At 41.0% G+C, this 23,918-nt stretch overlaps 1 non-coding gene across 1 annotated transcript; it reads left to right on the top strand.

The window, feature by feature from the left end:
• Window positions 1–14,697: 14,697 nt before the first annotated feature.
• LOC116742054 lies at window positions 14,698–14,830 on the top strand. The gene has a single exon (XR_004346331.1). It is a non-coding gene; the product is annotated as a small nucleolar RNA SNORA66 (small nucleolar RNA).
• The last annotated feature ends 9,088 nt before the right edge of the window (window positions 14,831–23,918 follow it).

Below are 23,918 nucleotides of genomic sequence, written 5' to 3'. Positions count from 1 at the left end.
GACGAATGTGTTTGGTATGAAAGATGGCCTGTGGGCTCTTGGGAAAATGCCTCCAAAACTCTTTAACACAGAAAAATTCCTACTGGTTACAAAGTAAGAGAAACATATATAGCCACACTCGTTTCTGTACAAAGCTGCGGGACTCGGTGGAATTTGTCTCATCATTTTAAGGATCCGTGAGGCAAAGGAAGAATTGAAACACACACACATGCACACACACACACACACACACACTCACACGTGCACACACACACACACACATACACACTCCAAGCAAAGAAATGCAGCAGGATGATCTTGTGAGATAGGAATCACACCCTTTGGCCCCAGGCTCCCTCTATACAGTCTCTTTGGATCATGAAAACTGGCCCATGTTCATGTCCCAGGGGCTGTGACCAGGTCATGTCCAGAGAATGGAGACAACAAATTACTTGCTTCTAAGTGCAAATGGCACAGTCCAAGTAAAAGAAAAAAAAAATCTGAAAAGAGGTGCCATCTGGCAGAAGCGGTTCCCCATCCCATGCCCTCCCCAGCCCTCACGCATTCTCTTACCCTGGAGCTAGAAAAGGAGGGTGGCAGAGAGCTGGAGAGGAAGGAAGGGAACTGAAACAGTCTGGCTTTGGGCTCTGCTCCCAGAAGACAAGGTGCTGAAATCTGCTGGCAGAGACCCAGATGGATTAGAAATCCCAGAGTGGAGAGAATGAGTGTCACCTGTTCCACCTGGAACCCTGGGCACCTTCTACCTTGTCCCTTGTGCCATAAAAGCCAGGAAACAACAGCACAGGGAGGGCAGAGAGAATGGTTAGGAACTGAGAGGGTCCTCACAGTCCATCACAAACCTCCCAGAGACCCAGAAAGGCAAGAGAAAGAGAGCCATGCTTTCAAAGAGCTCCCGAAAAGTGTGGCCAACTCAGAGCCCTCTTCCCTACGATTGCAATGCTCCCAGTGACACCACAAGACTGTGTGTGCCCCATGCTGGGAGACACCACAGTAAGAGTTCTCCAACTCTAGCTGAGGAGGGAAAGGGGGTGTTTATCCCTAAATGACTGAGAGATGATCAGGGTCTGGAAGATCCAGGGGAATAGCCCCCAAGGGATCATCACAGGGTCTGGGATTATTTCGCTTGGGCACCTTCCAGGACAGTCGAAGGCTATCAGAGGGGCAGGGGGTGTCTGCTGACACCCACAGGTGGGCAGGGACCTCCAGGTGAGTCAAGCTCACCGTCCCCCATTCCTGCCTGGCTCCTTGGCCCTGCTACTGGCACTTCAGCCAGAACGAGACTGAACGGTAACTCAGAGGGTGTGTACAGTAAGTTCCAGGCCAGCTGGGTTACCTTCTCTGAACCTCACTTTTCTTGACCGTCAGAAGGGACACAGTCACCTCCCAGGGCTTTGGTGAACCACAGAGAAGGCCTCAATAAAAGGCAGCTACTCCTATTTCCCTCCCCTGACACCAACTGAAATTCTCTGTATCTTTGCCGCAAAATCCTTACAAAGATCGCCAGGGCAGCAGAGTGTTTAGCCAAACACTTACTATTTCACTTGTGCCCATGGCTTCCTCCCTCCCTCAAGTCTGCACTTAACAAAACTGCGTGTGACTCTTTATTTGCCTTAGAAGTACATAGGAAATGTATGGGGAAATATATTTTGGAGACTTACTTCAAAATGTGCTTAATAATGTGTTGATCCTACTGTTAAAACCTGGCATTTTGCAAGTGCTTTATGGACATAATCTTATGACCCTAATCTTATGACAAGAAGATTAGTATTATCACCTTTGTTTTACACATGCATAAAACTGAGGCCATTAAATCACAAGAAGTTGTGTCATTAAAAACAACAGTCATAGGTAATATTCATTAAGTATTTACTATATACCAGACACTATTCTCTTTATATACATTAAATAAATATATAAATATATTTGTGTGCCTGGCACATACTAAACATTAAATATGTGTTAAAGACAATATTATTGGACTTCCTGGTGGCGCAGTGGTTAAGAACCCGCCTGCCAATGCAGGGGACACGGGTTCGAGCCAATGCAGGGGACATGGGTTCAAGCCCTGGTCCGGGAATATCCCACATGCCGCGGAGCAACTAAGCGCGTGCACCACAACTACTGAGCCTGCACTGTCGGCCCGTGAGCCACAGCTACTGAGTCTGCATGCCACAACTGCTGAAGCCCGTGTGCCTAGAGCCCGTGCTCTGCAACAAGAGAAGCCACCACAATGAGAAGCCCATGCATGCAATGAAGAGTAGTCCCCGCTGGACGCAACTAAAGAAAACCCGCACACAGCAACAAAAACCCAACGCAGCTAAAAATAAATTAATTAATTGATTAATTTAAAGAAAAAGACAATATCATCAGGAGTTGTCACTTAATCTCCTCAACACTCCTCAACCAGTCCTAAGAAGTGGGTACTTTTATCCCACGGGAAATCAGGTCACAGAGAGGTTAAACAAATTGCTGTAGTCACATAGGTCCTAAGTGGTGGAACAGAGATTTGAACCCAAAGATCCAGATCTCAGCTCCTACAGTCTTTTGCTCACAGCTGGGAGGTAGTATAGGCAGAATCTAAACCCCAACATTTGTCTGACCCCAAACCTCCTGACCACCTCGATAATTTGCGAGGGCTGTAATTCATTTACCTAGAGAAAGCTCAGTCGGCCTCTTTGTCCTGGTGCAGGCTGAGTGCACACTGACACCACCATCCATCACCCCAGACCCTCAGGAATATCTGTCTGCTTTTCCCAAGTCTGAAGGTGGCAACTCTGTGCCAGACAGACAAGGTAAGCCAGGCAGTTAGGGTACCATGAATAAGAATATCCATGGCCATCAGATACTAGAGTAATGCTGCTCTCAAAATTCAGATATCCTAGTATCTAAAGCACACCTGACTTGCTTTCCTGATGGATGTGGACCCTCCCTCTTCCAAACTCTCAGAGCATTTACTGAACTCTCATGGAATTTCTCACATCCTGGCTTATATTATGGTTATTTGAGAACTTCTAACCCCTTCTAGAATTAAGTGCCTTGAGAACTGTATGGTTAAAAGACAGATCTGGCTGCTGCGTAAGAAACACCTCCAAATAACAATGGCTTTAAAAAGATGGGAGTTCATTTCTCTCTCACAGATGCAGTGTGTGGGGCTGGAGAGCAGGGATCCAAGCACCTGCCACCTGTGACTCTGCCATCCTCAGAGCATGGCCTTTATCTGTCTACAATGGCTCTACACCTTGTCTACATTCCAACCAGTAAGAAGGGGGAATGGTGGCAAGGAGAGGGAAAGTCCCTTCCTTCTAAAGGCAGAGCCAAGGTAAAAGTTCTTTCACTATCAAAGAAAGGGAGAACATGTAGTGAAAGAAAATGAGCATCTCAAGTGACCATGGCTTAGGAAACACATTCAAAACGATGTTGCGTGCATGCAGACAATATTTTTTCATCCAACAAATATGTATCCAATGCCACTATACGTCAGACACTGAACTAATCAATGGGACTCCAGTGTAAAGCGTTTGCAAACAATGGGTGAATAAATGAATGAGCCCTTTTATGGAAGAGCAATCTGGAAGTAAGGCCACGAAAATTTCATGAGGGAAAATAATTTAAAATACGGGCACATGTAATTTCTTCCCATAGAAGGTCATAGATAAAAACAGACATATTTAAAGACGAATTTTTGTGGCTTGCTGAAAAATATGGAAAATCAATTATAAAGAAACTAAACAAATAGACCTGATTTATTGGGCTATGCTGCTACTAGCAAAATATATTACAGAGTCCCAACCCTGAATTTTTACTTTAATGACTTTTCCTGTATTTTGCTCTGAAGCACATTTTTACTTCTTACCTACACACACACACACACACACACACACACACACACACACACACACACACACACAAAGTGGTCACTCACTGCATTTAGATAAATATACAGGTCTAAAATTGAATTCTTTGTGTGTCTTCTATATGATAAACATTAAACACTCAAGGGAATTAATCTGGGAGAGGAGCCAAAAGTCCAACTCCAATTTATTATTATTTCTGAATTATATATAAAGCACCATGTAAAGCTTTTAGTAATAATGTCAGTTGAGCTGCCACTGGAAAGCATTATTGTTTTCCGCCGTAGACATCACCAGCTCAGCTTTTCGTATTTCCCAAATTCCATTAAGATGGAACTTCCCAGATGGTGCCATCAACCCTCCACCTCTCCCCACCATAAGAAAGTCCAACAAATGATTTGCACTTATCATTTTAACTAAAATGCGAATAGTAATATGAATAGTAATACTAAAGAGTGAAATATTAAAATTCAAATGTTAAGAGTTGGATGAAAGTTTTGCAGTGAATTAAAATGAAGTTGCATTTAATTAGAATAACGTTTTCTGAATTTAGGCGTTAGGTTTCAAAGTGGCAGAGGTGAGTCCTAGGAATTTGTATTTTCTTCCCTTGTGTCATTAACTTGTGATGTTTTTCTCTGCATACATTGCTCCTGAGAAACTGACAATTTCTCCTTCCACTCCGTGGCACCCGGACACACCATACTTACTCAGTGTGCTCTTTCTAAGAGAGCAGCCAGTGCCCATTCTGACATCTTTCTTCTCTTCAGCTGCATTAGGCTTGACTGAAAGGACAATTCATAGGCATTAAATAAGAGCTCCTCATCTGGAAGAGACAGAGTATTGTCTCTTAGAATTTTGCAATTCTCATTTTATGTAACTTAATTGTATGCTTATTTATTCAGCTAAGGTAGGTAAAGCATTTGGAGTTTGTATGGCAAACAGTTATTATTTGTTTAGGACTTACCATAATTAAGGCACAATTCTAAGTCCTCTGAGGACTACTGAGACTCATTCATTCGTTAAAAATGCTTATGATGCGGGCTTCCCTGGTGGCGCAGTGGTTGAGAGTCCGCCTGCCGATGCTGGGGACAGGGGTTCGTGCCCCCGGTCAGGGAAGATTCCACGTGCCGCGGAGCGGCTGGGCCCGTGAGCCATGGCCACTGATCCTGTGCATCCGGAGCCTGTGCTCCACAACGGGAGAGGCCACAACAGTGAGAGGCCCGTGTACCGCAAAAAAAAAAAAAAAAAAATGCTTATGATGGGATTTCCCTGGTGGTCCAGTGGTTAAGGCGTGGGTTTGATCCCTGGTTGGGGAATTAAGATCCCACATGCTGCGTGGCCAAAAAAAACTTAAGGATCATTAACTCTGGATGTGTGCCAATATGTATAAGTGAACATATTCATTCAACATATATTTATGGAGCAAATACTATGTGCTAGACATCATGCTGGGTTTACAAAAGCAAACATAGCCCCTACCATCATGATTTTACAGGCTACTGGGGAAGGCAGACAACCAAAGAATTGCACAAGTAAATATAAAACTAATTATCAAATGGGATAAGTGTTGTAATTCTTATAAAGCTGGGGTTCCTGTTGTTCATTTTCCTAGCAGTGTCACAAAGAAACACAACCCAGCAAATGAAAGTGATTTCAATATAGCTCAGATCTCTGTCAAGGTGATGAAAAATAAGGAAAGACTGGGAAACTACATCTGGAGGCTGCGGGGATGTGATAACTAAGTGCAGTATGGTATCCTGGATTTGGATCCTGGAACAGAAAGAGGATATTAATGGAAAAACTGGCAAATCTAAATAAAGTCTGAGTTTGGTTAATGACAATGTACCCAAGTCAGTTTCTTAGCTTTGGCAAATGTACTGTGGTGATGTAAGATGTTAACAACAGTGGAAATTGGGTGAGAGGTATATGGAAACCTTCCCTGTCTTTGCAACTTTTTCATAGATCTAAAATTTTTCCAAAATAAAAAACGTATTTAAAAAAATAGTTCATATCTTTACTTGAATTCTCAAAAAATTCATGATGGTATCTAAATATAGGGATAGTTAACATTTATAAAAGTCTCCATTTGTAAATTACCTCTTATATTAGTTGCCTGTTGCTGTATAACAAATCAGCCCAAAACTTAGCAGCCTAAAATAGCAAATAATTATTACCTCACACAGATTCTGAGGATGAGGAATCTGAGAGTGGTTTGGCTGAGTGAATCTGTCTCAGTGTCTCTCATAAGGTTGCAGTCAAGCTGTACACTCATCTCAAGCCTCAACTGACACTGGAGAATCAGATTCCAAGCTCATGTAATTGTTTTTAAGTTTCAGTTTCTTGCAGCTGTTGGCTGGAGGCATTAGCTCTTCACCACGCCAGCCTCTCCATAGGGACGCTCACAAAAATGGCAGCTGACGTCCCCCAAAGCAAGTCATCCAAGAAAGCAAGAACACATATCCAAGACAGAAGCTACAGTCTTTTTATAACCTAATCTCAGAAGTGACATATCATCACTTCTGCCATGTTCTACTTATTAGAGGCAAAATACTGAGTCCAGACTACATATGAGGAGAGAGGAATTCAGTTCCAGCTCTTGAAGGGAACAGTATCAAAGAATCTGTAGACATGTTTTTACAACTACTATGTCTCTACTCCCTCCTAGTAGACTCACTAAACTTACAGAAAAGGATCCAAAAAAAACCCCAGTATAAATCCAGAAGGACAAGGAAAACAGAAGAGACAACAGCAACAAAAATTCAGAACCAGGAAATCAAATCCAACAGCAGATCAAAGGAAGCTGAATCCTAAGTCAACATTGGGGATAACAATGATGCCACATAATTTGTGCTTCAGAACCTCAAAAAGTCTCATGAATTGGCAGCACCAGGTACTCATGGAAGTGGAGTAGAGGTTGAAAGTCTGTTTCAGAACCAGTTAGGGTAGCTTCCACTCCATAGGCCTGGGCTGTGCACGGTGCCTCCCTTCCCAAGTGCACAGTATGGAAATGCGGAGGGGTCGGCGGAAGAGTCACTTTACAGTGAAGAAAGCTAATAGGGACTAGCTCATCCATGTGACCACGGGCAGCAACAACAGTGACAAATCATATTAATAGTACGTACGCTTGATATGATGCAACGAAAACGGCACTTTACCTGTGGTCTTCCTCCCAATAGCCAGTAACCCCAGCCTTATCATGAGAAAAACATCAAAGAATTTCAATAGTGGGGCATCCTACAAGACAGCTTACCAGCAGTGTTTATTCGAGGTCATCAGAAACCAGCAAAGTCTGAGAAACTTCCATAGCCAAGAGGAGCCTAAAGAGATATGACAGCTAAATGTAACATGGTATTTTAAATGGGATCCTAGAATGGAAAAAAGACATTAAAAAAAACCCTAAAGGAATCTAAACTATGGACTTTAGTTAATAATAATGTACCAGTATCAGTTTATTAACTGTAACAAATGTTCATACCAATGTAAGATGCTAATAGTAGTGGAAACTGAGTGCTGGGTATATGGAAACATTATACCACCATCTCAGTTTTGTTCAGGTCCCCTGGATGCTCTCTCCCACTTGATGTATTTCAGCAGCTGCTCCTGCCCCACCCTGGCAGAAAATGAGAGGTTTATTCACTGGAGTGGGTAAAAAAGATGGAAGCACCAACCATGGTTAAGGGACAGAGTAAGATACTGAAAATAAGATCAAGTAAGAATTTACATATTAATGTTGAAATATTCAGCTCCCCTCCCTGACTCAGAACCCAGAGGAAACAAGGCTTCTACACCCCAAGAAGGGTATTTGAAAATTCTTCTCTGGCCAACTCAAGAGAAAAGACACAAAGATAGTTAGGAGAATAGGAGAAATTCCCCGATGAAATAGTCCCTCCACCCATGGTGAGGCTCTCAATCAACAAGTCCAATCTCACTGGGGTTCTTAGTGTCTCAATCTTAAAAATAATTACCAGATATTTGAGGAAAATCCTTAACATGAAAGACACCAAAAACAGTAAAAAGCAATTGAGAAGAAATAGACACCACAAGAACAAAAGCTTCAAAGCCATATTTAATATTCTCAGAGCAATAAGAGAATAGTTTGTCTCCACGAAATTAGAACAGGATGCTATAAAAATGAGCACAAAGAAGAAAAAAGGGGAGGTGCTCTTGGAAATTAAATTTTTAGCAGCCAAAATGAAAAACTCAGATGACAAAAAGCCAAAGGGATGAAAAAATATTAGAGAAATAGAAAGAATAGTCCAGGAGGTTCAACACTCAAATAAGAGGGATGCCCTCAGAAGGACAGTACAGAAAAACCAAAGGGAAGAAAATTAATTTATTTATGTTTCAAGAACATTTTCCATAATTTAAAGAATGAGTCTGCAGGTTGAAAGGATCAACTGACAATGGATACAAATAGACCCACACCCAGACACAGGATCATGACATTCTGAAACATGAGAGACATGGTCTCGCCAAACATGTTAATTCCACTCCCCTCCTTGCCAATGACTGGCTCAGGACTGGGTGTACAGTGCAATTCTAGTCACTGAGACATGAAGGGAAGTGTGCATTAGCTTTCTGAGAAACGTCTCTTAATAACTCACATAGATGCGGGAAGAACGACTCCCTTTTGCTGCTTCTGGGTGTTCGGAACTGCCTTAGCCATCTTCGAACCACAGAACACACAGCCCAAGAGGACACACATTTGATAAGTGGAAGAACTTGGTCTCAAGCCTACCTCCAAAGCCCATGTTCTTTTTTTATTTTTCCCAAGGGGAAAAAAAGGGGGAGCCCCCCGCTTTCTTTTCTTCTTTGTGCTCATAGTTATAGCATCCTGTTCTAATTTCATGGAGATAAACTATTCTCTTATTGCTCTGAGAGTATTAAATATGGCTTTGAAGCTTTTGTTCTTGTGGTGTCTACTTCTTCTAAATTGCTTTTTTTCCAAGCAGCATGTGGGAATCTTAGGTCCCTGACCAGGGATCAAACCCATGCTGCCTGCAGTGGAAGCGCAGAGTCTTAACCACTGGACCACCAGGGAAGTCCCAAATCCCATGTTCTTTATTTAGCTCATAGTCTACACTGAAAGACTATCCCCAGAAAACAGCCTGAGGGAAAAATCATACCTGTGGCTCCTATTATGTCACAATAGTTTATACATCAAGTGCCTCTAATTAGCTGTTGGCACTTTTCTGGAACCTCTGCAACTTGAATTTGTATACTTATTAGTGCTAGAAAGTAACCCTAGATCATAAATCTTTGAATATCAATAGCCTGGAAGTTTCAGCAACAGCAATTATCAGTTTAACCTACAACTCATTCAAAATGTCATCTAATAAACAAGTACATTAAGAAGGCTCTTTCACTTTCAAGTTCACTTATTTTCATGCCAGATACTGTATTCAGATATTAAATCTCTGGCTTATTAAAGCAATAGTAATAAAGAGGCCAAAGTCATGAATTTGAACTTCCAGGTAAACTGGTTTAATTATCTCCACCACTAACTTCAATCAGTAATATTTCAAAGAAATGAAGTTTGTTTGAAACAAGAGGCAAGTTTTATCATGTTACCAAAAAAAAAAACAAAATGAGGAGATGGTCAAATTGGGGGTGGAGAATCATCGTATTCCAGCAAAAAAAAGTCATGCCAGTAATCAGAAAGCACCTTTATGAACAAAGGGAGCTATTGTGTTTTATGGTTCAGGCAACAGTCTCACTGAATCGATGGTGTTAACCACTTCCTATGGAGTGATGACACCCGTAACCAACACCTCTGTCCAGATCACCCTTCTAAATGCCAAGCCTTCCTAGCCAGCTGCAACTGTACATCTCCTCCTGAAGTTCCTATGGCTGTCTGAGCCTCATCATAGTGAACCCTGATCTAGACTTTCTCCTTTCTCGATGCATGGCACCACCATGCAACGAGTTGCCCAAGACAAATCTCAGAAGCCATTCACAACCACTCCCTGCCACCCAACAAAGGTCTGTATATCCTTTCTCTCTCAGTGTTTCTTCGCTTTGACCCCTCCTCTGTATCCCAATTCAGGCATCTCTTTCCTAGTCTATTTCAATGGTCTTCTAAGTAGTCATTCTTTTTCTAGTATCTTCTCTCTCCAATCTCCATAGTTATTAGAGTTATACTAAAATGCAAATCTGATGGGAGGAAGCAAAGGAGAAGAGTGGAGAGGTGGGTGTGTGGTCCATCACACAGGCAACATGGGTGTGTGTTTTATCTCCTAAATAGGGAACCTCTGAAAGCTTTTACACGGGAGTGACGTAAGCATAAAATTTTGTTTGTTTGTTTGTTTGGGGCTTTCTTTGCTATCAAATGGACATAGGATCCCATTACTGTTTAAATTTGTGTTTTTCTGACTGATATTGAGCATCTCTTTGGATATTTATCATTCATTCAGGCTTCCCCTTCTGTAACTTGCTTATTCATATAATTCACTTTTTAATTTTTTTCTGTTTCCCTTTTTTCCATACCGATTTTTAGATGTCTTTCTCCACACTCTAGAAGCTAAAGCTAATTTTTTTTCAGTCATAGATGTTGCACATACATTACCATTTGTCACCTATTCATTTACTCTGATAATGGCATTTACCTGTTAACAGCAGCCCAAAAAAAGCCTATTTTTAATGTATTCAAATCTATTGTTTTCTTTACTGTATACACTTTGAGCATCTATTAAGAAATCCCCCCCCACCCAGGATCACAAAGAATTATCTACATTTTTTCCTATAACGTTGCACTTTTATCTTTAAATTTAGGTCTTTAATCCACCAGAAGTTTATTTCTGGATATGGTAGAGATGAGGACCCAACTTCATTTTTCTCCAGATAACAACCCAAGTTTCCCAAGATTATTTACCAAATAATCCATCTCTTCCTTGGCTCTGTAAAATACCAAATCCTCATTTATACAGAGTCAATTTCTGTATGCTTTTCTGTTCCATTGAGCCTGGTTTTATGCCTGGTTCTATATTAATATCTGGTAGTGCAAGTCCCCTTTCTTTGCTCTTTTTTTCCCCAAAAATGTCTTAGTTATTCTTGAAGTTTTATTCATCTATCTAATTTTCAGAATCAGTTTATTAAGTCCCCTTAGAATACTCTTGGAATTTTAATTGGAGTTGCATTGAATTTATAGATTAAATGGAAATCAATAGTTTTATAATGTTTTCATCCCATCCACAGCTTTTATTTACATTTTATTTTATATCCTCTAATAGAGTTTCAGACTTTTCTTCATAAAGGTCTTGAGAATTTTTATTATGTTAATTCCTAGAAACTTTATAGGTTTGTGGAGTTTGAAGTTTTTTTCTGTATTTTAATTGGTTTTTTTTTTCATTTTATAATGAGTTATTTCTAGAGTAAGCGAGATGCTATTAATATTGATTTTGTACCCCATTGCTTCCAAACTCACTGAGGCTTTTTTGTGGTATGATACATAAATCTCTTTGTGCCTGCTCTGTGTGTGCTCAAAAGAATGTACATTCTGTGTTGCTTAAATTTATCTCTGCTAATCTGGGTTAAGTAATCATGTTATTAAACTCTTCTGTATCCTTGGTTATTTTTTCTGCTTAATTTATCGGCTTTTGAGTATATGTTAAAATCTCCAACTATAATTCTTGATTTATCTATCTCTCATCTTAAATCTACCATATGTTGCTTTATATGTTCCAAAGGTATAATATTAGGGGCATACGTCTATGATCATTAGATCTTCTTGGTCTATTGTGCCTTTTATCAGCATGCAACACCTTGCTTTGTCTTTGATTTTTTTTCCATAAGTTTGTTTTGTCTGACACTAAAATTGTTCCTTGAGCTTTATTTGCCTGGTGTATCTATCTTCACCTCTTTATTTTCAGTTTTCCTGTGTCCTTTTGTTTCAAGGGCAACTTGGTAGATAAAATGTCACTGGATCTCAGGATTCTCTCATTCAGCCCACCCAGAGTCTCTGACTTCGGCAGTCATCCTTCTTTCACAGGGCTCCTGATCCCCAAATGTCTCTTAATTGTTCTTCTGCATTCACCATTATTCCCTTAAGACTATTCATTGGCCAGTGATGGCTCTCTGGTAGTGAGAAGAGGCCCTACCTTGAGCTTCTCCAGGTGAGTTGGAGGTACAGACACAGAAAGCCCCAACTTCGGCTTTCCAAGCTCAAGCAATTCCTGCCTGGGCACCCTGTGGTGTGATAGAAGCTCTGGACACATGCAGGTGGGAACTCAATCAATCAGTGTGTCCATCTGCCTGCTAGTTTATGAGCTGCTTTAGATTTTAGGGTTTCAAGCACCCAAAGTTCTGGCCCAGCCATACAATCAAAGGTTTGCTATTGCCCTGGTTTGGTGGTATAAGAGAGAGAAAAAGCCCAAGTATAACCAGTCCCAGTCCAACCCTGGCTTTGGTTTCCTGCCCTGAACCCAACTCTCCCCTTTCTCCTGAGAGTTTAGGGTCAGTTGTAAAGTAAGGTTTTGAGCACCATTCCCTCCCTATCTCCTCTCGGCATCTCCAGTGTCGGAATCAGAAGTTGTTGGTTTTCCTAACCAGAAGACAAATTCTGAATAGCCTGTAACAGACATTTGTTTTTCTTGCAAGATATTGTGCAACTGTTCGTTGCCTATAAATCAACTTAATTTAGATTTTGAGCCTTTCCCATGGTAAAGCTGGTGGAAAAATACAAGCCCTTTCTCTCTTGATTTTCAAAAGGTGATCTATTCACACGGCTCAGGAATATCTAAAAAGTGACACTGTGAAAACCTCCTTCCCACCCCCAAATCTAACCACCGATATTGGTTTATTATGCATATTCCAGAGTTTCACTATATATACACAAGAAGCATAAGAATGTATTATGTGTACACGCACGCACTGTCTTATTTGCTCCCTTTTTCTGCGAAGGACAGCATACTATACAATCTACTCAGCATTTTGCCTTTGTTATTTCATTTAACTTTCTGGTAGATCTTTCTCTACCGAAGGGTTGAGCATCCTTTTTATAGCTCTACAGTCTCCCACAGTATGGAGGACTGTGATGTATCTAACATCTCCCCCTGACAGACATCGAGGTTGTTTACGGTCTCCCCTATTACCAACAATGCTGCGTTGAATAAAATAGAGCGTTTAAACAAAGGGGGGAAACAAAGAACAGCCAAGGCATTTCATTTTGTGAGTGTTTCCCAGTAACTTATTTCTCCTGCTGCTGTTTCTTCCTGCTGCATTTTTATTTTCCTGAAAGCTTCATGTTGATGCTTGATTGCAGTTTCCACATTGTACAGGGTCATTTTAGCAGTTGGAATTACACAGTAAAATAGAAAAATGTGCATCTGTGGGTAGCAATTTAAAGGGTAAAAAAGATAAACTATTGGCAGCCCCTTGATTGATGTCAGTCTCTCTGTATCAGCAGTTGTAAGCAGAGCCTTTTCTGATCAAATCATTTCTCCATGATCCATTTCTCCACAATCAGTGGAGTCGCACAGAAAAAGATCTTAGCCTGAGGACGATAGTAGTGAGACCACAAGTTAATATTAATCAAGCCCCCACTAAGCTCGGCTCCTTTAACCCTTATTAAAGCTCTGCAAGGTCAACACTATCTGCATTTTGCAAATGAGAAAACCGATGTTCGGTAAATCCAAAAGATAAACAGCAAAACTATTAGCACTCATTAGAGTGAGGAGTTAGGCAAGGGGCATGAGATAAATGAAAAATAATCAATACTTCCCCATGTACCAAAAATTTCCAACTCGAAATTGTTTTTAAAAAATCATCCCATCCACAGCAACAACAAAAACTTCAAAATACTGGGGGAACATTGCAAAAAATCTACTGAAGAAATATAAATAAGAGAGGAATTGGGACAAGGGGACAGAGTGAAAAATTCACTTTTTACCTGGTGCGATGGACTGAACATAAATGTTCCCCCCAAATCCATATGTTGAAATCATAACCCCCAATGTGATGGTATTAGGATGTGGAGCCTTTGGAAGGTGATTAGGTTACGAGGGTGGAGCCCTCACAAAAGGGAATAGTGCCCTTATAAAAGAGACCCCAGGGAGCTCCCTCACCCCTTCTGACATGTGAGGATACAGTGAGAAGACAGTCTTCTATAAATCAGGAAGCAGGCTCTCACCAGACACTGAATCTACTGACAGTTTGATCTTGGACTTCCCAGCCTCCAGAAATGTGAGAGATAAATTTCTGCTGTTTATAATTCATCCAGTCTGTGGTAGTTTGCATAGAAGCCCCAACAGACTAAAACACCCAGTACTACCTCTGTATAATTTTATATTCATGGGGACTTCCCTGGTGGTCCAGTGGTTAGGACTCCGTGCTTCCACTGAAGGGAGCATGGGTTCAGTCCCCGACTGGGGAACTAAGGTCTTGCATGCCATGTGGTGCAGCCAAAAATAATAATAATAATAATTTTATATTCATATTAAAATGAAATTTCTGCCTAGTGAAAAAAATAAATGATGCCCTGGGCCTAAAGTAAAAACCTCTCCCAGTTGCTGTGAGGACCAGATTTCCAATCTTCTTCAATGTAGTTAAAATTACAATTTGATTTGTATAAATATATATTTACCTAAGGAGAAGGAACACAATGAGAATAAAATACATTGCAGTAAAATACCTAGTGTGTGTATATGTAAAAAATTATAGGAAATATGTATGAATTCATATGGATATATTTAAAATACATTAACCAAGAACTTAACAGTAGTCAGAAGGCAGCTGAATTGGGAATACAGGAGTTAATTAATACAATTGTTAATAAAGAATTTTCTGATAGAGAAAATGGTACATTTTATGCATTTTTTTAAGGCAGAAATAGTAACCAAATTTAAATTGGGTGCAAACTCGATCACTAGCTCTGCATGATGTTGCAGAGGTGAGGGGAACCAGGTTTGCTAAAGTAATTGTGGTGACAGAAATGTATTAGCCTTGGATGCTACCGAGGTGGCCCATTCTATCCCAGTACACTGTAACTGTCAATTACTGCATTTTTTAATAGGCTAACTAAGGAAGAGAACAGGTGGAACCGTCCCAAAATGTCACTTGCCCAGAAGAAAGACCGAGTAGCTCAGAAGGCAAGCTTCCTTAGAGCTCAGGAACGGGCTGCCGAGAGTTAATAAACCAAACCACGATTTCTATGAAGATTTTTCAGATAAAGACAGTAATAAACTTATTGAACAAGTAAAAAAAAAAAAATTTAAATTGGGTCAGGGTAGTGAGAGTGGCAATCTTTACTCTAAGGAAAAAAAGAAAAAAAAAAAAAAAATCCTTTAACCCATCCAGGTGTTTTATTTGATCCAATCAGGGTCTGATTTCTCTGGTTCTTCAGAAACTTTTCTACCTTTAATGTTGACTTCTTCCTTTGAAGGGCGAAGTCCACCAACTCTTGTACATACTTAAGGAGATTAATTTTTAAGCTCTCTCCTCTGATATAAAATGTACACCACCTCCTCTCCTTTCATGTTAGTTCCCACTGGGGCGAGTCAGGCACAAAAATTTGAAGAAGCCTCAGCTATTATTAAGGAAGGAATACATGACTACCAATCAGGCTGAAGACATGGGTCAAGGAGATTTAAAAAGAAACTCATTCATTAATTCCATTAATTCCTGTATGTTAAACACTTTACATCCATGAGCTCATCTAATTCTCATAACAACCCTAAAAAGTGTAAGTAACTATTTTAATCCTTATTGTACATTTTAGGGCTGTAAAGCTTCAAGAAGTGAGATTACATGATGAGTAAGTGGTGGAACAAAGGCAATTTCTTTCCACAGCCTGTGCTCTTAGCCATTACCCTATACCCCATCCGGCCCCTCAGTGGGAGACCTGCCAGGGCACACTAGGCACTGAGTGTTTTTCCCCTAGGATTATAGACAAAAGTGCAGCGAGAGGAGAACTCCAGCTCTGGGTGCACAGAGACCTTACTAAGGGCAAAAGCTGGTCCTTGGAAAATGTTCCCCCAAAGAGAGATGTGTCTGGTAAGAAATTAAAGGCAAAGCTATGTAAGCAATTGTGGAAATTCATAGCCATGGTGCTGCCCATTGAGGTGAAGACATTCCTGTCAAGTAGTGACTTAAGCAGTGATTTTAAGCCACCCAGCATTTTACGACAATGTGCCTTAGTGTGTGGTTTTCTTTGTATTTATCCAGCCAAGGGTTTATAGTGCTTATTGAAACCATTCATCACTTTTGGAAAATCCTCACTATCTCTTATTATTGCTTCTGCCCTATTCTCTGTCCTCCTTGCCTTCAAGGACTCCAATTACACATATTTATATCTTCCATCATATTCCATATATCTCTTACACTCTTTCCTGTGTTTTCTATCCTTTGTCTCTGTGAGCATAAGTCTATCTCTTTCTGACCTACCTTCCAGTCCACTATTCCTCTCTTCAACTATGTCTTATCTGGTGTGAAACCCACTGCTGAATTCTTATTTTCCACTGCTATATTTTTCAGTTCTAGAATTTCCATTCAGCTTCTTGTATATCTCCAGTTCTGCAAAATAAGTCTCCAAATTGTCATCTAATTTCTTGACAATATTAATCACCGTTATTTTAAGTCTGTGTCTAATAACTCCAACGTCTGGATCTACTATACATCTGTCTTTACCATTTTTTTTGTCTGTTTGGTTTTGGTTTTCAGTCATATAGATTGGTCATTAGGTATGAAAAATTATACAGAAAATTTGAAGCTCTGGGTGATGTTATCTTCCTCTCCCCAAAAATGTATTTTTCTTCTTGCAGGTAGTTTGGAGAGGGATAGATCACCTTACAACCAAGGATTAAGCTGATTTAAACCTGGGCTTTAGTCTTTGTGAGGGCTGCTCTTACTTCTGGTTCATCCCTATCTGATGGAATAGACTGTTAGAAGTCCCAGCTGAAATCCTGGAGGTATTTATAAGAATCCCTCATCCTTGGTGTGCCTTAAACTTTAATTGTTGTCTCCTCAGTCATAAGAATGCCTGAAGAGCTCAGCTTAGTAGCATCTCAGTTGGCACTTTCTGCACTGGCAATTACCTCGAGGGGAGAAGTGGCACAAAATGTCAGCCTTCCCTTCTCTCTGGGATTTTGATCTCTCAAGTCCTTGCTTCTTTGGTACGTCTCTGCTACCTTCAAACATTTTTCCCATCTATCATATTTTTCAGTTGTTTTTGGTGGAAGGGCTGGTGTACAATAAGCTAGTCCACCATTACTGAAAGTAGAAATCTCCCTCATGGCATTGCAACTGAAAAATGTGATGAGTTGGGTACTAAAAAACTGGGTGGGGAAAAAAGCCAAAAAATAACAAGAATATTCTGGAAGGTAAGATTTCTTGTCAAGAGGCAACATTGGATGGGCTACTCTCCTCCCCCTCTTCCCCTGTCATACACATAATTTGGATTTAAAAGATTTTGGAAGGTAAATAGAGAGTCTGAACAGGTTTGTGAGGAAACAATACCTAAAGCCAATTATTACATTTCCTGAAATTAAAGTTTTATGTCCGAAGGCAAATTTCATTTTTAAATAAGTGAAATGCCACAGGTACTACAAAAGGAATTTAAAATATTGCTAATGCTAACACTGGCTACATAAGTCAGACCAAGTTCTAAAGTAAGACATATGACCTGAATGAAAACAAATGAATGCAATACAAATCATATACACAGCATAAACAAGACAACTCAAAACTTCCTGAACTAGGGAGCCTTTCCGGAAGATTCAGAAAGGTTCAGGAACTGGAACATTAGGTTTACATGGCATCCACTGATCAAATCAGTTTGTGGTTTAGACACAAAATACCACCTTTTGGTTAAAAAAAAAAAAAAAAAAGCCAATGTGTTCTAACAGAGGAATGATTTCTAGAATTCACATTTCCTATAACTGTTTCATTTTTTTTTAAATTCAGCTTTTTAGCAGGATTTATTTTTGGCTGAAAAATAGAAAAACCACTTTACTAGATAGCTCAGTGACTGAGAGTTAAATCTACTTGAAGTGTAGGTTTGGGGGGATACAAACACTACCATTTAGGGAACAGAATCTTGAGGGTGATTTTGAGCCTGCAAAGAGGTTGTACAAAGACTCAAATAAAATCAAGTGAAGGAAAAAATAAATAAATCAAGTGAAGAAAGTCTGATTTTCTTAGCAACTTCCTATTTCATTTGGCTCAGAGAAATCTTATATCTATTCAGTGACTGAATTTAAAACCTAATTCAAATGTTCACAAAGCTTTCTCTGAAAGGAGGTTCATCAAAAGGTTGATCTATCTGATGTATCTTTCTATCCATACACACACACTTATATATACATACATATTTGGAAAATTGGAAACAATCAAAAAATAGGTGCCTAAGTAAAAACTGATTTGATTTTATAGAAGATTGTTTTCATAACATAGAAAAAACTCAAGATAATAGTAAATGAAAAAAGCAAGTTCCAAATATTATAATGTGATCCCATTTTTATTAAGGAAAAGTGCAAAATGGTGAGGGTGGAATACATGTGATTGTTATCTTCTCATTTATGCTTCTTTGCATTTGCCAAATTTTCAAATCAAACACAATGCCAAGAGCTATTTCATATTTATACTTTCTTTTTTTTTTTTTTTTTTTTTTTTTTTGCGGTACGCGGGCCTCTCACTGCTGTGGCCTCTCCCGTTGCAGAGCACAGGCTCCGGACGCGCAGGCTCAGCGGGCCTAGCCGCTCTGCGGCATGTGGGATCTTCCAGGACCGGGGCACGAACCCGTGTCCCCTGCATCAGCAGGCAGACTCTCAACCACTGCGCCACCAGGGAAGCCCCATATTTATACTTTTTAAGGCCTGTCAGAGTTACCTATGTTGATAAATAATGTACTTCCACACAGAAACAAAATGGTGCCACAGAAAGAGGACTGGACTTGGAGAAGAGTTGAGTTCAAGTCCCAGCTTCACCGCTCACTCCTCTGAGTCACTTTGGACAAGTCACAGCACCTCTGGGAATCTCGGTTCTCTCATCTATAAAGATGGAGGGACTTCCCTGGTGACGCAGTGGTTAAGAATCTGCCTGCCAATGCAAGGGACACGGGTTTGAGCCCTAGTCTGGGAAGATCCCACATGCCGCGCAGCAACTAAGCCTGCGAGCCACAACTACTGAACCCACGTGCCACTACTACTGAAGTCCGTGCACCTAGAGACCATGCTCCTCAACAAGAGAGGCCGCTGCAATGAGAGGCCCACACACCACAATGAGGAGTGGCCCCCACTCACCGCAACTAGAGGGAGCCTGCATGCAGCAACGAAGGTCCAACGCAGCCAAAAATAAATAAATTAATTAATTAAAAAAAAAAAAAAAAAAGATGGAGCTGCTTATCCCTGTCCCGCCTTCCTCCCTTAATTAGTGCAAAGGTCAAACACAAAAAGTTCATGAAAAAAAAAAACAGTTCATGAAAGCCTTCTGCCAAGAGGAAAGTGAGGTTCAATAAAAGGAATAATCAGGGCTTCCCTGGTGGCGCAGCGGTTGAGAGTCCGACTGCCGATGCAGGGGACACAGATTCGTGCCCCGGTCCGGGAAGATCCCACATGCCGCGGAGCGGCTGGGCCCGTGAGCCATGGCCGCTGAGCCTGCGCATCCGGAGCCTGTGCTCCGCAACGGGAGAGGCCACCAACAGTGAGAGGCCCAAGTACCGCAAAAAAAAAAGGAATAATCAATAACTGCCAAAGATGCTCTTAAAGTTCTTGTGGATCTGACTCAAGCTTATAAAGTTAAAGGCTCTGTATTTTGTTTCAGAAAAAAATATCCATCATTGCCACACACCTGTTCCCTCAGGTGGGACAAACGTGGGACCCTGACAAAGCACCAAAGCAGGAGTGTTGGACAGGTAGGTAGTATCAGCCCATAGAGAGAAAAAACAAGATGTTTTCGCAAACCACTGGAGTGAAGAAACAGCTGTCCCAGGTCCCTGGTGGTACCTCGTCAACAGTTACATGAAGCAGAAGACGACAAGGTAAGGATGTAGTGGGAGAGACATCCACGTATGAGAATAGGGTAATTTTTTAAGATGATAACACACTCCCCTGCCTTCCAAATCCACTAAAAAAAAAAGAATCTTGGGACTTCCCTGGTGGTCCAGTGGTTAAAACTCCATGCTTCCACTGCAGGGGCACGGGTTTGATCCCTGGTAAGGGAAGTTCTGCATGCCGCGCAGTGCGGCCAAAAAAAAATGAAAGAATCTCGATCAACAGGCTGAAAGAGTTTGTCCAAACATTGGAGGAAAAGTAAAAGCTTGAATTTTCATCTTATTTTTTAAATTTTGCTTTCTGTACTCTGGCCACAATTCCACCAGTTACTTATTATGTAATCCTGGACAAGTCACTCCATGTTTCTGACCTCTGTTTCCTTATCTATAAAATGGGCCTGTGCCATTCCTATGCCACAAATGTCAGAGTGACCTATGAAGCTGTTATTCCACTTGGGATTCAAGGTGGACACAAATGGACTTGGGCACAGGAGACCAGGACTCCAACGCTGGCTTTGTCATTATCTGCAACGGTGACCAAGGCCCCTCCTCTTTAATCCTCAGATTGCTGGGAAGGGTTAGAAGGATTCCTGAGCTCCCAACCTAGCCACAGTTCAGGCTACGCACATCCACTGTTCTCCCAGACTGGGCTGTATCAAGTGGCCACCCTCCCCCTGCAGTGGCATCGGTGCTAGGACACCACCTTTGTCTGACAAGTTGAAGTTGTACGGATAGTGCTGCCAGCCTGCCACTGACAGCAATTGGCTGTTTTTATAGTTACAGAAATACGTAGATTTACATCGACCTGCCCACGGGCCCTTACTGTCCGATAAGACTCCTTGTGGCCAAGACTAGAAATCTGTGAAATTCCAAGTCTTCCTCCCTTTTCTCCTCCAACTTCTTCCCAAACTGACCGTCTAATTTTAACAACACTGAACATGTGTTTCCAGATTTTCACTCTTCAACTCTCCCATGATGAACAATCCAGTGTATATAAATCTTTGTCTATTTTTTTAAGACTATTTCTCAAAGCAAAATTACTGGGTTAAAAGGTGCAGACCATTTTAAGGCTCTTGATACACATTACAACAAATTGTCTTCTGGGGAAGAACAAGCAATTGATATTCCTGCTAGCAATGTATGAAGCCGTGGGCCCATCCTTTTGTTTTGTTTTGTTCATTTGCCAGTATGAGCAGTTAAAAATAAAAAGTTCCCCCTTTTATATTTTAATTTGTATTTTTGAGATAAGTCACAGGGATGAACATTTTATTTCAAGTGTACTGGCTTGTTTTGTTCTGTTTCAGTGAATTATCTGTTTGTGTCCTTTTCATATTTTTTAAGTTCATCAAAGAAAATCTGTGAAGCAATTCCTTCCATAGCTAAACAGGGTGGGAGACTTAACTCTAGACACAAAAATAGAAATGTGAAATTGATTAATGTGAAATGAAAACTTTAGCTAAATATCCTGTTAACACACATATTGGTTACAGAAATTAAAGCATACACACTTCCAGTTTTGTAAAATATTTTTTACCTTAAAGCAATTTGAAGAAAAATTGATCTTTTTCTCTACTTTGCCATTCTAAATCCACCTTATGAAAAACTGTGACTTTTCTTTAGATGTGACACTTTCAGTCAAAATGAAATATAAAATAAAATTCAAAAGCAAAGTAAAATAAGATAAAAACTAACCACTTTAAAGTTGGCTGGGATCTGAACTATACAAAACTAAACAACATCCATAAAATGAAAACTTCTTTAAATATTCATTTCGCTTTGGGGCCTGGCAAATGGGAATTTAGTTCCAGCTTACTGCACACGATCACTCCTGCAATTCAAGAAAGCTCTTTCCGGAATTTTAAGATATGCAAAGAGTAGATGTGATGTTCCCTTTTAAAAAAACAAAACAAAACAGTTTTCACATTTTTTCATTTAAATTTTATTTATTTATTTATCCATTGCAGTGGCTTCTCTTGTTGCCGAGGACGGGCTCTAGGCGCACAGGCTTCGCTAGTTGTAGTGCATGGGCTCAGTAGTTGTGGCACACAGGCTCAGTAGCTGTGGCTCACGGGCTCTAGAGTGCAGGCTCAGTAGTTGAGGCGCACGGGCTTCGTTGCTCCATGGCATGTGGGATCTTTCCAGACCAGGGCTCAAACCCGTGTCTGCTGCACTGGCAGGCGGATTCTTAACCACTGTGCCACCAGGGAAGTCCCTTGATGTTCCTCTTTCAGTTCCAAAGAAAGTGGTGACAGACATGACTCTACAATCCAGCCAGCAGACTAGATTTAATTCTCTGCAGATCAGTAGCACATGTTGGACTGGAGACACCGAGGATTCAGAAAACTTCATCTTTACGTATTTCTTCTGGAGGAGACTGAGGCTCAAACTCATCAATTCAAAACTCATCAGATTTGACAACAGTCGAGGTAAACTATAATTTTCAGTTGGCAAAATATTGTCATTTTATAGAGAATAAAACTCCACAGGCCCCAGGCAATAAGAAGTCATGAAAGAGGGAGAGAATCATATACAGTCATCCGAAGACCACGGCCCTACTAGAGATTCAGGGGTTGACAAAACTGATTTGGGAAACAGGAAACAATGTGGAGACAGCGAGGGCTTGGTTCTGAAATTTGTTGGAAAATGAAAAATGGCATCAGAAAATGAACTTTGAAAGAAGTTAAATGAAAAGTATTTGAGCTAAAAGATATGAGGTATAGTCTCAAAAAAAAAAGTAACTTCCTATTACAACTGTATGTTTCCAATATAAGACTGAAGAGTTTGCCTACCCAAATGCTGAATAACAAAATCTCTTCCTTTCACGCACATGACGCAAACATGACCTAAAGAAGTTCTAATGAGAACTTCTAATGACAGAAAAGCTACTTCAAAACTGGCCAATTAAGAATTTCTGGAAGCCTGTCTAGTAAAAGCTATCATGGGTATTATTTGAAGAAACTAAGTATTTTGACACAAGATGAGGGGGTGGGGTGGATTTTATATGTATCTTTCCACTGGGAAAGCTTTGTTCTTCTTTATTCAGAGGAACAAAAAACATTAAATACAGATCCTTAAGGTGAAAGTGAACTTCCAGCCTAAAAAGGACACCTTGCCAGGTAACTGCACGTTTAGAAATGGACATCTCCCTCCGTCGCCAGCCGCTTGCTGAAATCTACTCATGCAGGTGCCTTCCTCTTACCTAATGGATGTCCGCGAGGGTCCAGGTGTAACTATGAGAAACTCTCTCACGTTCTCACTGTGTTTGGGGAGGGGTGCAGGTTGAGGACAGCGTGGCAGAGGCTGTAGGTGTCAGGGAAGAGGATGGAAATGGGGTTCTTATTCGCGTTTCTGTGCCCTCGGGGTTTGCCTCCCTTTGAGGGCAGAGAATGGAATCCCGTTAGTCGTTTTCCCCTGTTGAACAGTGCTTTTTGAGTTAAGACACCTGAGACCAAACCAGGGTAAAACAAATGTCAATTAAACATCACTGAGCGGCACTGATACAGGGGAAGCAGGCCCACTCAGGGTTTCTGGAGGGTGGAGGCTTTGCGGAAAAGGCGGGAGCCCGAGGTTCTGGTCTGCTGCAGCATCTGAAAAGGATGATGATGGAAGAGCAAATTTGGGAGGATGAATGACCAGCTTGGTTCATACAGAGGGAGCAGCAGGCAAGGCCAGAGAGAGGCTGGGGAAGCAGAGCAGGGAGGACAGGAAATTCTGAACCAGGGAAAGCCACCCAGAGGTAGAAGGGAGCTGGAGATGGCTTCTGAGGACAAGCTGGGAGGGCAGAGGATTCAGGATGGACTGCAGAGTTAGGACGGTGTCTCGGCTGCCTAGGCTTAAGGAAAGCCGGGGTGATGGCAGTGAGAATGGAGAACCAACCCCAGAGAAACAATAAAACCTGGGGGTGGTCACTGAGACCCTCAGGAGGGCACACAAGCTAGGACACTTCTACAAACACTCTTTTGTAAGGACAAAAGACCATTTTTGCGTTTATCCCTTCCTTTTCAGCTCAAAGGGTAGCAAACATCTAGGTCCTGTTTAGACCAATATTGGGGAATCTTCATTAACACGAGGTTTTACGCCCCACA

The sequence above is a fragment of the Phocoena sinus genome, chromosome 16, assembly GCF_008692025.1.
Source record: "Phocoena sinus isolate mPhoSin1 chromosome 16, mPhoSin1.pri, whole genome shotgun sequence".
Lineage (NCBI taxonomy): Eukaryota > Metazoa > Chordata > Mammalia > Artiodactyla > Phocoenidae > Phocoena > Phocoena sinus.
Note: the sequence above shows the minus strand (reverse complement) of the source record. Positions and strands in the feature narration are given on the sequence as shown.